At 44.5% G+C, this 16856-nt stretch overlaps 1 pseudogene; it reads left to right on the plus strand.

The window, feature by feature from the left end:
* The first annotated feature begins 11133 nt into the window (after positions 1-11133).
* On the plus strand, positions 11134-16495 carry LOC149432848 (zymogen granule membrane protein 16-like; annotated as a pseudogene).
* The last annotated feature ends 361 nt before the right edge of the window (positions 16496-16856 follow it).

A 16856-nucleotide genomic window follows, 5' to 3' on the forward strand; every position in this document is an offset into this window, starting at 1 on the left:
GCCCCCGTCCAATCAGAGTTCTCCTAGGGTAGACTCATTTTCCAACAGAATGGCAGCCCAAGTGTCAGAAAATCAAGCCCCTAGTTATGCATGAAAATTAGTTTCAGAAAAAGGTTCACGGGAGATTATTTTTATGGCTAATAAAGGTAATAGCTGGAGCCTCCGCCGTGATTTATCCCGATGTTCGATGCACTCATTTAGTTTTATGTGGCACAGAAACCTGTATAATATGCTGATAGGTATTTTAGAACGATCATTTTCTGGACATTTTTTATCCACAGCTAGTTTTTCCTGCTGTGCACCCCGTGATCTTGGCGATCTCAATCAGCACTAATCTCTTTCTATTCAATCAGCAAACAAGGAAATGCTGGTAAATGTAACTCACCGCTTCCTATCTGATAGCTCCGTTTAACATCCTTTATCCTATTAACTCCTGTATGACCAGCACTACTAAAACGTACAATGGACACAAATTGAACACACTTGATCAGGGGTGGACTGACAACTCATGGGGCCCCCGGGCAATAGGGGATCATGGGGCCCCTGTGTCCTTGCCAAAACTCAAAATAGCCTATGAAAAAGGTACCAGGGGCATCTCATGGGGCCCCCTACTGACCCCGGGCCCTCGGGCAGTGCCAGAGTTTCCAAATGGTCAGTCCGCCCCTGCACTTGATGCATTGCATGTAATTGGTAGCAAACTCCTGGGAGACCCAACAGACATGGTGGAGGCTTCTCTACCTTCATCACATGTCAAGAGATCAATCCACACTTTAAAGATCAGGTACTGTAAACTCAAAACTGAGTCCACGCTGCAGTGCTGATCTGTCAGGGCCTACCAATACTACAACTATTGGCACTGCAACGTACCGTACAGAATGCCTACACTACCGTATGTTACGGTAATGTTCTACAGGTCAGGTGAAAGGCAAGGGGAAATACGAGCAGGCTAGGGAGCTATAGACCAACAACTTCAACCTAATCACTGGAGGGAGGTTTAAATATACCACATGTTTTATATCATAATTATTCTGAAGCTCAACCTAACTCATACTCCTCAACCCAACCACTAACCATCAACCTAATCCATAACCCTCAACTCAACCCCTGGCCCTCAGCTTAACCCATAACCAACAACCTAACTCATAACTTTGAAAAAAAACCCTAACCCCAAAATCTCAACCTAACTCCTAATCCATAGCCCCCAACCCAACCCCTTACCATCAACCTAATCGATAATGCTCAACTCAGCCCCTAACCCTCAACTCAACCCTTAACCCTCAATTTAATCCATAACCTTCAACCTAACTCATAACATTGAACCTAACCCCTAAATGTTCACCTAACCACTAAAACTGAACCCTTTACCTAACCCCTAATCCATAGTCCCCAACCCAACCCCTTACCATCAACCTAATCCATAATGCTCAACCAAACCCCTGAACATCAAGGTAATCCATACCCCTCAACCCAACCCCTAACCCTAAACTTAATCCATAACCCTCAACCCAACCCCTATCAATCAACCTAATCCTTAACCCTAAACTCAACCCCTAACCCTTAACTTAACCCATACCCTTCAACCTAACACATAACTGCAAACCTAACTCCTAACCTTCCACCTAACCACAAAACCTCAACCCTCAACTTAACCTCGTATCCATAGCACCCAACACCTTACCATCAACCTAATCCTTAATGCTCAACCAAACCCCTAAACATCAATGTAATCCATAGCCCTCAACCCAACCCCTAACTCTGAACTTAATCCATAACCCTCAATCCAACCCCTATCAATCAACCTAATCCTTAACCCTAAACTCAACCCCTAACCCTTAACTTAACCCATAACCTTCAACCTAACTCATAACTGCAAACCTAACTCCTAACCTTGCACCAAACCACAAAAACTCAACTAACTCATATCCATAGCCCCCAACACCTTACCATCAACCTAATCCATAATGCTCAACCAAGCCCCTAACCATCAACCCAATCCATAACCCTCAACTCAACCCCTAACCCTGAACTTAATACATAACCCTCAACCCAACCCCTAGCCATCCAACTAAACCCTGAAGCTCAACCCTTAACCTAACCCCTAATCCATAGCCCCCAACCCAAACCCTTACAATCAACCTAATCCATATTGCACAACCAAACCCCTAACCATAAACCTAATCCATACTCCTCAATCCAACCCCTAACCCTGAAATTAATCCATAACCCAAACCCTAGCCATCATCCTAATCCATAACCCTAAACTCAACCCCTAACCCTTAATTTAACCCATAACCTTCAACCTCACTCATAACTTCGAACCTAACTCCTAACCTGCCACCTAACCCCAAAAGCTCAAACCTCAACCTAACCTTGTATCCATAGCACTCAACCCATCCCAACCCAACCACTTACCATCAACCTAATCCATAATGCTCTACCAAACCCCTAACCATCAACCTTATCCATAACCCTCAACCCAACCCCTAACCATCAACCAATTCCATAACTCACAACCCAACTCCTAACCATCAACTTTATCCATAATTCTCAACCCAACCCCAAACCATCAACCTATTACATAGCTCACAACCCAACCCCTAGCTCGAAACCTTATTCATGATCGTCAACCCAACCCCTAACCCTCAACCTCATTCATAATGTTTAACCCAACCCCTAAGGCAAGCCATAGATGGTGCAAATTTCTTTTCTGCAACCAGGGGTTGCAGGAAAGCAATTCACTCAGTTCCCCATCAACACAGACTGTGTTAACAGGGGAATCCCTTCCACTGATCCATTGTGTTCTCCTGGCGGGGGTGGCAGTGGAAGCCGTCCCCGCCGAGAGAACACAGTGATTATTGCTAGCGGCTATAACAGCCACTAACAATAATCACATGTAAAATCCGTCAGGCTAGTTGTACCCAAGTTGATTGATTGATTCAGCCTGCCCGTAGATGGTTCTAGTCTCTGTCAGTCCCTGCTGAACCAGTCAAGATTTGAACCGTCTATGGCTTACAGTCAGGTCCATAAATATTGGGACATCGACACAATTCTAACATTTTTGGCTCTATACACCACCACAATGGATTTGAAATGAAACAAACAAGATGGGCTTTAACTGCAGACTGTCAGCTTTAATTTGAGGGTATTTACATCCAAATCAGGTGAACGGTGTAGGAATTACAACAGTTTGCATATGTGCCTCACACTTGTTAAGGGACCAAAAGTAATGGGACAGAATAATAATCATAAATCAAACTTTCACTTTTTAATACTTAGTTACAAATCCTTTGCAGTCAATTACAGCCTGAAGTGTGGAACACATAGACATCACCAGACGCTGGTGATGCTCTGCCAGGCCTCTACTGCAACTGTCTTCAGTTCCTGCTTGTTCTTGGGGCATTTTCCCTTCAGTTTTGTCTTCAGCAAGTGAAATGCTCAATCGGATTCAGGTCAGGTGATTGACTTGGCCATTGCATAACATTCCACTTCTTTTCCTTAAAAAACTCTTTGGTTGCTTTTGCAGTCTGCTTTGGGTCATTGTCCATCTGCACTGTGAAGCGTCCAATGAGTTGTGAAGCATTTGGCTGAATATGAGCAGATAATATTCCCGAAACACTTCAGAATTCATCCTGCTGCTTCTGTCAGCAGTCACATCATCAATAAATACAAGAGAAGCAGTTCCATTGGCAGCCATACATGCCCACACCATGACACTACCACCACCATGCTTCACTGATGAGGTGGTATGCTTAGGATCATGAGCAGTTCCTTTCCTTCTCCATACTCTTCTCTTCCCATCACTCTGGTACAAGTTGATCTCGGTCTCATCTGTCCATAGGATGTTGTTCCAGAACTGTGAAGGTTTTTTTGGATGTTGTTTGGCAAACTCTAATCTGGTCTTCCTGTTTTTGAGGGTCACCAATGGTTTACATCTTGTGGTGAACCCTCTGTATTCACTCTGGTGAAGTCTTCTCTTGATTGTTGACTTTGACACACATACACCTACCTCCTGGAGAGTGTTCTTGATCTGGCCAACTGTTGTGAAGGGTGTTTTCTTCACCAGGGATAGAATTCTTCGGTCATCCACCACAGTTGTTTTCCGTGGTCTTCCGGGTCTTTTGGTGTTGCTGAGCTCACCGGTGCGTTCCTTCTTTTTAAGAATGTTCCAAACAGTTGTTTTGGCCACGCCTAATGTTTTTGCTATCTCTCTGATGGCTTTGTTTTGTTTTTTCAGCCTAATGATGGCTTCACTGATAATGACAGCTCTTTGGATCTCATCTTGACAGTTGACAGCAACAGATTCCAAATGCAAATAGCACACTTGAAATTAACTCTGGACCTTTTATCTGCTCATTGTAATTGGGATAATGAGGGAATAACACACACCTGGCCATGGAACAGCTGAGAAGCCAATTGTCCCATTACTTTTGGTCCCTTAAGAAGTTGGAGGCACATATGCAAACTGTTGTAATTCCTACACCGTTCACCTGATTTGGATGTAAATACCCTCAAATTAAATCTGACAGTCTGCAGTTAAAGCACATCTTGTTCGTTTCATTTCAAATCCATTGTGGTGGTGTATAGAGCCAAAAATGTTAGAATTGTGTCGATGTCCCAATATTTATGGACCTGACTGTATTTCTCAATTTAACCTATAATCTCAACCTTAATTCTCAATCCATAATCCTCAGCCGAACCCGTAATTTTCCACCTGACCCATAAACTTCCACCTAACCCCTATAGTCAATCCCTAACCCTCAGCCTAACACATACATGTCTAACACCAAGACAAACCTATGCTGTTATGTATCAACTGCAACCAACGTTGGTGTCCACATACAATATGCCGCGTAACTGGCAGGTAAAAGCTGCCCTTCGATGTAATTAACAAGAGGTTTTATATCCCTCCAGCTCATCAGATATGGGCCTCAGTCTGGAGCATTCAGATGCTGAACGTGTTATGGGAAGGGCTATTAGAAGAGTAAATGGCAGATTATGTTCAATAAAATTTAAATAAAGGATAAACACATTATTACCTTTTATGTTAACTCCACGTGTCCCTTTCAGTTGCCCATACATCATACAGACCAGGAAACGCAGGAACATGGTGATCAGGAATGGAGGAGCATGGTGCTCAAGAATGGAGGAGCATGGTGATCAGGAATGGAGGAACATGGCGATCAGGAATGGAGGAGCATGGCGATCAGGAATGGAGGAGCATGGCGACCAGGAATGGAGGAACATGGCGATCAGGAATGGAGGAGCATGGGGATCAGGAATGGAGGAACATGGCGATCAGGAATGGAGGAGCATGGCGACCAGGAATGGAGGAACATGGTGATCAGGAATGGAGGAGCATGGGGATCAGGAATGGAGGAGCATGGGGATCAGGAATGGAGAAGCATGGCGATCAGGAATGGAGGAGCATGGAGATCAGGAATGGGAATGGAGGAGCATGGCGATCAGGAATGGAGGAGCATGGCGATCAGGAATGGAGGAACATGGCGATCAGGAATGGAAGAGCATGGCGATCAGGAATGTAGGAGCATGGTGATCAGGAATGTAGGAGCATGGCGATCAGGAATGGAGGAGCATGGCGATCAGGAATGCAGGAGCATGGCGATCAGAAATGGAGGAGCATGGCGATCAGGTATGGAGAAGCATGGGGATCAGGAATGGAGGAGCATGGCGATCAGGAATGGAGGAACATGGCGATCAGGAATGGAGGAGCATGGCGATCAGGAACGGAGGAGCATGGCGATCAGGAATGGAGGAGCATGGCGACCAGGAATGGAGGAGCATGGGGATGAGGAATCGAGGAGCATGGCGATCAGGAATCGAGGAGCATGGGGATGAGGAATGGAGGAGCATGACGATCAGGAATGGAGGAGCATGGGGATGAGGAATCGAGGAACATGGTGATCAGGAATGGAGGAGCATGGCGATCAGGAATGGAGGAGCATTGCGATCAGGAATGGAGGAGCATGGGGATGAGGAATGGAGGAGCATGGTGATCAGGAATGGAGGAGCACGGCGATCAGGAATGGAAGAGCATGGCGATCAGGAATGGAGGAGCATGGCGATCAGGTATGGAGGAGCATGGCGATCAGGAATGGAGGAGCATGGCGATCAGGTATGGAGGAGCATGGCGATCAGGAATGGAAGAGCATGGCGATCAGGTATGGAGGAGCATGGTGATCAGGTATGGAGGAGCATGGTGATCAGGTATGGAGGAGCATGGCGATCAGGTATGGAGGAGCATGGTGATCAGGTATGGAGGAGCATGGTGATCAGGTATGGAGGAGCATGGTGATCAGGTATGGAGGAGCATGGTGATCAGGTATGGAGGAGTATGGTGTGGAAGGAGTTAATGTGACATTATCCAATTAATTTATTATATGATATCAGAGAGTTATTGTGAATTAATAAAACATGTGGCACTCGGTGTGCTAATACACACACTCAGCTATATATACAGGTAGAAGGGAAGATAAATCCATCCGGTGACCGCGGGGACAACAGGTGAGTGATAGCCTGCGGTGATACATATGGGGCCATTACGATATATAGGAGGATAAATACGGGACAATGCGCCTACTTTGAATGGAGCAATATTAGGATTCACAGAGGACTTCGATCACCTTGCAAGCTCACAAGGCTGGTTGTAGAGATCGTAGGACACCAAGTTCAATGACAGAACGTCATCCAGTAACAAGAAGCCCTTTCCCTTAATTATGTGCAAGTTTAGAGGATGCTGCCCCCAGCATGTAATCTACTTGCCAAAACAGATTGTATCAGAATGAGCTCAGTGGTGCCCCCCATCAATACAGTAAACTGCTGTGCCCAGGGCAGCCGCCCCTCATGCCCACCCCTTGTCCCTGCCCTGGACAAGTTGATATTTTATCGGGAACTATTCTACCCAACAGAATAGGATCATCCACAAGGCATCCTATATTGGTGCCTAGTGACCTGCGGATGTCCAAGAGCCTTTTTAAAGGACAATTACCAAGTAGAAGAAAAATAGCTAAAAGGAAGAACTATTTCCATCACTACTCATGGTAGACGAAGCCCTAAATATAGGAACTGTGGGATTCACACACTACGGCCAACAGACACAAGCAGGGGCGGACTGACAACTCATGGGGCCCCCGGGCAATAGGGGATCATGGGGCCCCTGTATCCTTGCCCAAACTTAAAAAAGCCTATGGAAAAGGTACCAGGGGCATCTCATGGGGCCCCCTACTGACCCGGGGCCCTCGGGCGGTGCCCGAGTTTCCAAATGGTCAGTCCACCTCTGGACACAAGACAGGGAGTGCTAACCAATCTTTCATCTGCCTTTAACGTGTATATAAACCCTAAAACAATAATGTTTTATATTGCAGTTTACCAGTCCTTAGATGTACAACGTATTGGCTGCATTCATTTTCTTTTTTAGGGTGTTTTCCCTTTTTTGTCACCAGGTGCCAGGAACACACCTCCTGTCCTAGGGTGACAACGCTCACCGTACTGTATTTATGGAGGAGCAGTGTTGTCACCCTAGCACAGAAAGTAAAGGAAACAAGGTAAGTAATAGCAGCACACAGAGCACAGGAAGTTATCAGCTCACAGGATTTCTGGCAGGATCAACAGGTATTGAACTGATGTCGCAAAACATTTTGAATTGCATATTTAAAGAAAAGGAGCAAATGAGAAATTTTTATTGTTAGGGTTACACTATTATCTAAAGCAAAACCTTTTTTTTTTAAGTTGAACCTCAACTGTCTGTGTCCCCGGTGGGGGGATTTATCCTCATTTGTCCTGTCACTGAAAGTTAGGGGAAGTTCAAAACTTTACTGTTGTCCCCAGAACAAGATATGAGGGGAATCTTCCAGTGGGGACACCTGTTCAATTGCCAGCTGTCCAAGAGGGACATTCCCTCTACTGTGGAGAAGTTTCTTCTCACTTCCTGTTGTATCTCTGGGACAGGAAGCGCAGAGAAATCTCCCTAAATGGGACACAGACGACAAAAAAAAATAGGCAAATGTCTGTGTAACTTGCGAGCCAGTCTGTATCCACCAAATATTAACCTCTCAAAACCAAGGGAATGGACACTGACCGTCCAAAATATATATAGGATCGCAAACACTCAACACAACACTACCTGGGTGTCCAAAAAGTCATAAATATATAATGTGTTGCGCTCCTAGTGACAATATCTTTGATGTATATATCTAATTAACCTTGCTATGCAAAATGATTTTCAGGTATTAAAAAATATGCAAAATCAAACTATGTGAGTGATTTAAAAAAATATAAACCACTCTAGTGTATATAAATTAGATAATAATAACCGCAAAACCAATGAATAGTGCATAGTGAACTAAAATATATAACTGAAAATAATACACATCATGAATAGTGAAATACTCAAAAAAATTATATATATACTGCCAAATAATTGTGATATAAATGTCCTTTAAATACAGTGACTTTGTGCTTGAATAAATCTTGATTTGGTGACTTTTTGTGAATCTGTGACTTTCTTTGAATCCTCAATTGGTAAAGATGTATGCTCACCTCCTTGTTAGCCTGCAATTAGGCTATACACACTTGTGGTTCACCTCCTATGGAACCTGCTTAGATGGAATTCCTCTTTTGTGAATGGTAAGAACGTGGATATGCGTTATCCTCCGATTGCCCATGTGCGTTTTTCCATATGTGGGAACAAATTGCCAGACATGGTGTTTTATCCTTATAAAAAGGTTTCTCCTTTATTGCTTGCCAACAGGTACACTCACATATGTGATATGCGGTCTAGGATAAATTGCTCAGCTCTAATGATCCGCCAGCCGTCCTGCCATGCACCCGCCGTCTGTCCGATACTCCAGCTCTCTCCGAGTGACACCGCAGCCCCACCCCTACGCGTTACGCCACTGGTCACGTGGCTTCATCAGGGGGTTGTGATCACAACCCCCTGATGAAGCCACGTGACCAGTGGCGTAACGCGTAGGGGTGGGGCTGCGGTGTCACTCGGAGAGAGCTGGAGTATCGGACAGACGGCGGGTGCATGGCAGGACGGCTGGCGGATCATTAGAGCTGAGCAATTTATCCTAGACCGCATATCACATATGTGAGTGTACCTGTTGGCAAGCAATAAAGGAGAAACCTTTTTATAAGGATAAAACACCATGTCTGGCAATTTGTTCCCACATATGGAAAAACGCACATGGGCAATCGGAGGATAACGCATATCCACGTTCTTACCATTCACAAAAGAGGAATTCCATCTAAGCAGGTTCCATAGGAGGTGAACCACAAGTGTGTATAGCCTAATTGCAGGCTAACAAGGAGGTGAGCATACATCTTTACCAATTGAGGATTCAAAGAAAGTCACAGATTCACAAAAAGTCACCAAATCAAGATTTATTCAAGCACAAAGTCACTGTATTTAAAGGACATTTATATCACAATTATTTGGCAGTATATATATAATTTTTTTGAGTATTTCACTATTCATGATGTGTATTATTTTCAGTTATATATTTTAGTTCACTATGCACTATTCATTGGTTTTGCGGTTATTATTATCTAATTTATATACACTAGAGTGGTTTATATTTTTTTAAATCACTCACATAGTTTGATTTTGCATATTTTTTAATACCTGAAAATCATTTTGCATAGCAAGGTTAATTAGATATATACATCAAAGATATTGTCACTAGGAGCGCAACACATTATATATTTATGACAAAAAAAAATAACCTGATAGGGGCTTTAACCCTTTCCTAATCTATGCATATTAAAAGGGGGGGGGGAATAGCTTTATATACTTTACATTTTACCAGTGATTGAATGTCAGGGACAGTTTAAAGTTCCAAATTTGGGTACTATGTGATGCACAAGCCAGGGGTGGACTGACCATTCGAGCACTGCCTGAGGTCAGTAGGGGACCCCATGAGATGCCCCTGGTACCTTTCATAGGCTTTTTTGGTGTGGGTGAGGACACAGAGGCCCCATGATCTCCTATTGCCCGGGGGGCCCCATGCGTTGTCAGTTCAACCCTGCTCCCAGCTGTCCCTGTTTTTGATGGACTGTCTCTCATTTTGGTCTGATTATTTATTCCAGGTACTTATATAGCACTTTACATATATATATTGTACATTCCAGGGGCGGACTGACAACTCATGGAGCCCCCGGGCAATAGGGGATCATGGGTCCTCACCCACTCTCAAGCCACACCCAAAAAAAGCCTATGAAAGGAACCAGGAGCATCTCAAGGGGCCACCTACTGACCCCGGGCCCTCAGGCAGTGCCCGAGTGCTCAAATGGTCAGTCCGCCCCTGGTACATTCACATCAGTCCCTAACCCTCAAGGGAGGTGAATTGTCTCCTGTCTAAATTGTCCCTAGTATGTGTATGTATGAATGTGAGTTATGGATCTTAGATTGTACGCCCCTTGAGGGTTAGGGACTGATGTGAATGTACAATATATATGTAAAGCGCTGCGTACATTGATAGTGCTATATCAGTGCCTGAAATTTGTTTGTTTTGTTTTGTTCTTTTGTTCTTTTTTTTTCTTTGGAGGCCATACTTATGCTTTAAATTGGTGTTCCAAAAGAATTGCCTTTCCTACGTTGCAGCATTGCCCTCTGCTGGCGGTCCAACAAAATACATGCACGGCTCACAGCATTGAAACTTGTAAACTGCTAGTGCTGGGGTAAGAATCCTGAACACAGTTTACTGCCAAATGTTATTTATTTTTATTGTGCTCAACGTGTGAAGCTATAAAGAGCCAAGGGTTTAATTCTTCTTGGCATTCTTTGCTATTGCATGACTTGGTGCAAACCTATCCCCTGTGCATAGCAGCCAAGGTGTGGACGGGCAGATCAACGGGGAATAAGACGGGAAAGAGAATAAAAAAGAAAAAAAAATGATGCTTTAAATAGACATAAAATGTTGCTGTTGTGCCTAGGTAGATGACAGTTTACAGTAACTCAATTTTGATTTTCAGTACATTTCAAATAATATTCTCATACTTTTATCGTATGAGTTAAATTTTTTTTTTTTTTTTACTGTTGCTGCACAGGGTTTTGGAAGAAAACTGCACTACGGTGGAGAGGTGCGGCTCTAGGCGGTCACTGCTGAAACCAGGATGCTGACTCTCCTGTGTGTGTGCTTCCTGCTGGGCTCTACAGCAGCATCTAATGGTGAGCATGTGTTATTACAACCTCCTATACATTATTATTTCAGGTACTTATATAGCGCCATCAATTTACATATATATTGTACATTCACATCAGTCCCTAACCCTCAAGGGGCGTACAATCTAAGGTCCCTAACTCACATTCATACATACGCATACTAGGGCCAATTTAGACAGGAGCCAATTCACCTACCAGCATGCCTTTGGAGTGTGGGAGCAAACCCACACAGGCACAGGGAGAGCATGCAAGCTCCAGGCAGGTGGTGCTGTGGTTGGGATTCAAACCAACATCCCTGGTACTGCCAGATGTAAGTGCTAACCACTTAGCGACTGTGCTGCCCCATATACATCCCATGTTCTAGTGTCTATTATAATACTGATTAGTTGAGTTGTAAAAGTGCATGTATAGACACAACAGTTACTTTTTTTTCAGTTAGAGCGGGAAAGGTTTAAAATCCCTGCCAACGTGTTATCTCTGTGTGTGCTCCAAGGAAGATCACTCCGTTCTCTTTGTGTTGGTGATCATACCTGGGAACTTTTGAAAATCAGAATTTCAGAGAATTGGGGCAGGGTGGTGGGCTAATAGCAGAGCGTGTAGCAATGCAGCGGCAAATGGTGGATGTGTTAAAACTGTGGGAAGGGCATAAACCTTGAGCCTACGTACAGAGGGCAGGAGTCACACGTAAGGAATATACATAATTCAGGTGTCTGGGTTGGATAAAGTACATAATAAAGGGAACTGGGGTAGGTAATATACATAGTGCAGGGGTCTGGGGTATTTCATGTACATAGTGCAGGGGTCTGGGGTAGTTAACGTACATAGTGCAGGGGTCTGGGGTAGTTAACGTACATAGTGCAAGGATATGGGGTATTTAATGAACATAGTGAAGGGATTTAAGGTAGTTAATGTACATAGTGCAGGGGTCAAGGGTATTTCATGTACATACAGTCAGGTCCATAAATATTGGGACATGGACACAATTCTAACATTTTTGGCTCTATACACCACCACAATGGATTTGAAATGAAACGAACAAGATGTGCTTTAACTGCAGACTGTCAGCTTTAATTTGAGGGTATTTACATCCAAATCAGGTGAATGGTGTAGGAATTACAACAGTTTGCATATGGGCCTCCCACTTGTTAAGGGACCAAAAGTAATGGGACAAAATAATAATCCTAAATCAAACTTTCACTTTTTAATACTTGGTTGTAAATCCTTTGCAGTCAATTACAGCCTGAAGTGTGGAACACACAGACATCACCAGACGCTGGGTTTCATCCCTGGTGATGCTCTGCCAGGCCTCTACTGAAACTGTCTTCAGTTCCTGCTTGTTCTTGGGGCATTTTCCCTTCAGTTTTGTCTTCAGCAAGTGAAATGCATGCTCAGTTGGATTCAGGTCAGGTTGGACTTGGCCATTGCATAACATTCCACTTCTTTCCCTTAAACTCTTTGGTTGCTTTTGCAGTCTGCTTTGGGTCATTGTCCATCTGCACTGTGAAGCGTCCAATGAGTTGTGAAGCATTTGGCTGAATATGAGCAGATAATATTGCCCGAAACACTTCACAATTCATCCGGCTGCTTCTGTCAGCAGTCACATCATCAATAAATACAAGAGAACCAGTTCCATTGGCAGCCATACATGCCCACGCCATGACACTACCACCACCATGCTTCACTGATGAGGTGGTATGCTTAGGATCATGAGCAGTTCCTTCTCCATACTCTTCTCTTCCCATCACTCTGGTACAAGTTGATGTCGGTCTCATCTGTCCATAGGATGTTGTTCCAGAACTGTGAAGGCTTTTTTAGATGTCGTTTGGCAAACTCTAATCTGGCCTTCCTGTTTTTGAGGCTCACCAATGGTTTCCATCTTGTGGTGAACCCTCTGTATTCACTCTGGTGAAGTCTTCTCTTGATTGTTGACTTTGACACACATACACCTACCTCCTGGAGAGTGTTCTTGATCTGGCCAACTGTTGTGAAGGCTGTTTTCTTCACCAGGGAAAGAATTCCTCGGTCATCCACCACAGTTATTTTCTGTGGTCTTCCGGGTCTTTTGGTGTTGCTGAGCTCACCGGTGCGTTCCTTCTTTTTAAGAATGTTCCAAACAGTTGTATCTCTCTGATGGGTTTGTTTTGTTTTTTCAACCTAATGATGGCTTGCTTCACTAATAGTGACAGCTCTTTGGATCTCATCTTGAGAGTTGACAGCAACAGATCCCAAATGCAAATAGCACACTTGAAATGAACTCTGGACCTTTTATCTGCTGATTGTAATTGGGATAATGAGGGAATAACACACACCTGGCCATGGAACAGCTGAGAAGCCAATTGTCCCATTACTTTTGGTCCCTTAACAAGTGGGAGGCACATATGAAAACTGTTGTAATTCCTACACCGTTCACCTGATTTGGATGTAAATACCCTCAAATTAAAGCTGACAGTCTGCAGTTAAAGCACATCTTGTTCATTTCATTTCAAATCCATTGTGGTGGTGTATAGAGCCAAAAATGTTAGAATTGTGTCCATGTCCCAATATTTATGGACCTGACTGTAGTTCCGGGGTCTGGGGCAGTTAATGAACATAGTTTCGGGGTCTGGGGTAGTTAATGAACATAGTTCCGGGGTCTGGGGTAGTTAACGTACATAGTGCAGGGATCTAAGGTAGTTAATGTACATAGTGCAGGGGTTTGGGGTAGTTAATGAACATAGTAAAGGGATCTAAGGTAGTTAATGTACATAGTGCAGGGGTTTGGGGTAGTTAATGAACATAGTGCAGGGGTCAGGGGTAGTTAATGAACATAGTGAAGAGATCTAAGGTAGTTAATGTACATAGTGCAGGGGTTTGGGGTAGTTAATGAACATAGTGCAGGGGTCTGAGGTAGTTAATGAATATAGTGCAGAGATCTGAGGCAGGTAATGAACATAGTGAAGGGATCTAAGGTAGTTAATGAACATAGTGCAGTGATATGGAGTAGTTAATGAACACAGTGAGGGGGTCATGGGTAGGTAATGTACATAGTGTAGGGGTCTGAGGTAGTTAATAAACACAGTGCAGGGGTCATGGGTAGGTAATGTACATAGTGTAGGAGTCTGAGGTAGTTAATGAACACAGTGCAGGGGTCTGGGGTAGGCAATGTACATAGTGCAGGAAATGAAGGGATATCTTCCAAATCAGTTTTGGCTTAGATAGATATACTTTAAAGTGGAACTTTTAAAACAAGAACTTGTGAGCCGGAAGGTTTTATTTTTATTACTTTGTCTTTTCTGCAATATAAGCTTCTTACCTTCCTGCTATCAAACGTTTCTTACAATGTGAAGTGAGTTGCGCATGCACAGCTCAGTGTGTGTGCTCAGTATGACCCCATACGCATGTGGCATGTGTGAGAATTACATCATCCCAGGCCAGCCAATCAAATGGCTGAAGATGCTGAACCCAGATGAAGACCTGGAGATGATATCGGCTCTGGCAAGGGAACCTGAAGACATTGCATCGCTAAAGGCGGAGGTGAGTATTGAGGAAGTTTAGTTATGCTTTAAGCTCCAGCTTGCTCCACCAGGCCCATCACCATACCTGGGAACCTTGGGTAGTGGGCACTGTATGGGTGGCAGTTTCATTTGTATGAGGTGGAGTCCCCAAGTACATAGCACCCCAATACCCCCAGTGCATACCAATGTAGAAAAAGCCAGCACCAGTTTATTGGGACCAGTTGTAGAAGGTTCCCAGTCTCTGCTTCTCTTCCTCTAGTTCAGGATACACCGCCTGACAACTGTCATCCTCATCCCTGGGCAGTCTCTGCAGCGAGCCCAGAATCTGCCCACCCACTGAGTTGGTGGCCCCTGCTGAGAAAGTGTTGCTCACATGTCTGCCCAATGCAAAAGGACAGAGGGGGAGTTCTAAAGAAGTTTGGATCCTGGATGATCCCCAGGCCCCCAGATCCATAGTTTGCCCTTGCAGCAGAATTACAGCACCCTGGCCCCAGATATAAAAATCGGGCCCTTGCCAGCTGCTGGGGGGAGCCCAGCCCAGAGGCTCACCAGCTACCTAATCTTCTGCATGCCATCATTAATGGGGTGCTGAGGTTGTCCAGGCTGGTGGCTTCCCCAGTAGCCCAACATCTCCCCAACATCAGATCACATCATGATCACATATGCCTCCCTTCCCTCTTCTCTCCACAGCGGCAAATTTCCTGACATTTCCCAACAGGCCAGCTGGTAAGATCTGGCAATGACCTGGCAAAATTTCCAGCATTGCCAGGTTATTTCTGTCCCCACGTTCCCCGGTATGGCCAGCACCCGTCCTCATGTCTCACCATAGCTGGTCTAGCTAAACATGTGCAGATACAATATACACATTCATGTGTAGGTCACCCCTGTCTGACTTTTCTCCTATATCTCACTCTTGTAGTTCAGTCCCGGAGTTCCTCCTTCGCTGGAGAGTATGGAGGAGGTTGGGGGACAGGTTTGTCCTTCTCCAATGATCAATGATTTGGGCCAATAACAGCCATCCGCATCAGGGAGGGTCCCAGCTGTCTGAATGGGTAAGATCCTCTAGACAATATGTTTTCTTCTACACTTTGCATACATACAACTTTTTCAGCACATTTCAGTAGAAGGTATGATGTCATCAGTCTGCTGCAGGGAGAAGAAATCATTTCCTCAGTCTCCTCTCCCCCAGTGATCAGACTGTAACAGTGTAACTTTGTAGCAGCAAGTCACAAGGTGAGAGGCTGCAGCAGGGGCTGATTTGTGTCAGACGTCTGTGAGCCCAGAATTGCATGTGTGCCATGAATTGCATGATTGTGTCATCTCTGAACCATCTCAGTCCAGGAAGCAGATGGTGTCCCCGGGTGATGCATGAGCAAAGATGGTCATCTCTCATTATGTTTTCCTCCAGGATCCACTTCAGATATGGTAACTACTGGGTGCCTTTTTTTGGAAGCCATTCCGGTTCCTTCCACGAGTTCTTGCTGCACCCTGGTGAAAATATCACTCAAGTGTCGGGGAAATTCGCTTCTTATGTGAATGAGCTGATCTTTGTGACAAGTCAAGGGAGGATATTCAAAGTCGGGCACCCATCAGGCACAAGCTTCAATGATTATCCGCTGTTCCAGGGCACCATGCTGCTCTACATTAGTGGGCGATACTCCTCAGTCCTCAACAGCATCGGCTTCCACTGGGGTGTCCAACCTCGCTAATACCACATCAAAGATGGTTCTGATTGACCACAGGAACCGAGGAGAATTGGAGGCCACCACAGCCAAACCAGAAGACCAGGCTCCTTCAGTGCCCTCTTGGTTCTTTTCATTTGCTACCCATCCAACTGTCTCTACTTTACCTGACTCTGAAACAATAAAGGTTTTAATTCATATTTTATGTTTTTGTGAAAGCTCTTGAAGTACTGTAGCTATTACTTAAAGGAAACGTTCGATCTTTCTGCTGTCTGTCTACCATGACCTACCATGGTCTGTATAGCCCAAATTATGAGTGTGTCCGAAGAGACTACTGTACCTAGATTAAACAATATTGTCCATTAGGTGATTATCACAGGAACCACTCTGTTAGTCACCGGCAGCCAGGATTGAGAGCCAGCCCAGCAAAGTGTCGGCTTCTGGACCTCAAAGCAGAGAACACATCCTCTGCACAGGGTATCGTGTTGAATCTGTCAG

Source organism: Staurois parvus, unplaced genomic scaffold (assembly GCF_062004578.1).
Source record: "Staurois parvus isolate SC_StPar_1 unplaced genomic scaffold, SC_StPar_1.0 ptg002083l, whole genome shotgun sequence".
In the NCBI taxonomy this organism is placed as follows: Eukaryota; Metazoa; Chordata; class Amphibia; order Anura; family Ranidae; genus Staurois; species Staurois parvus.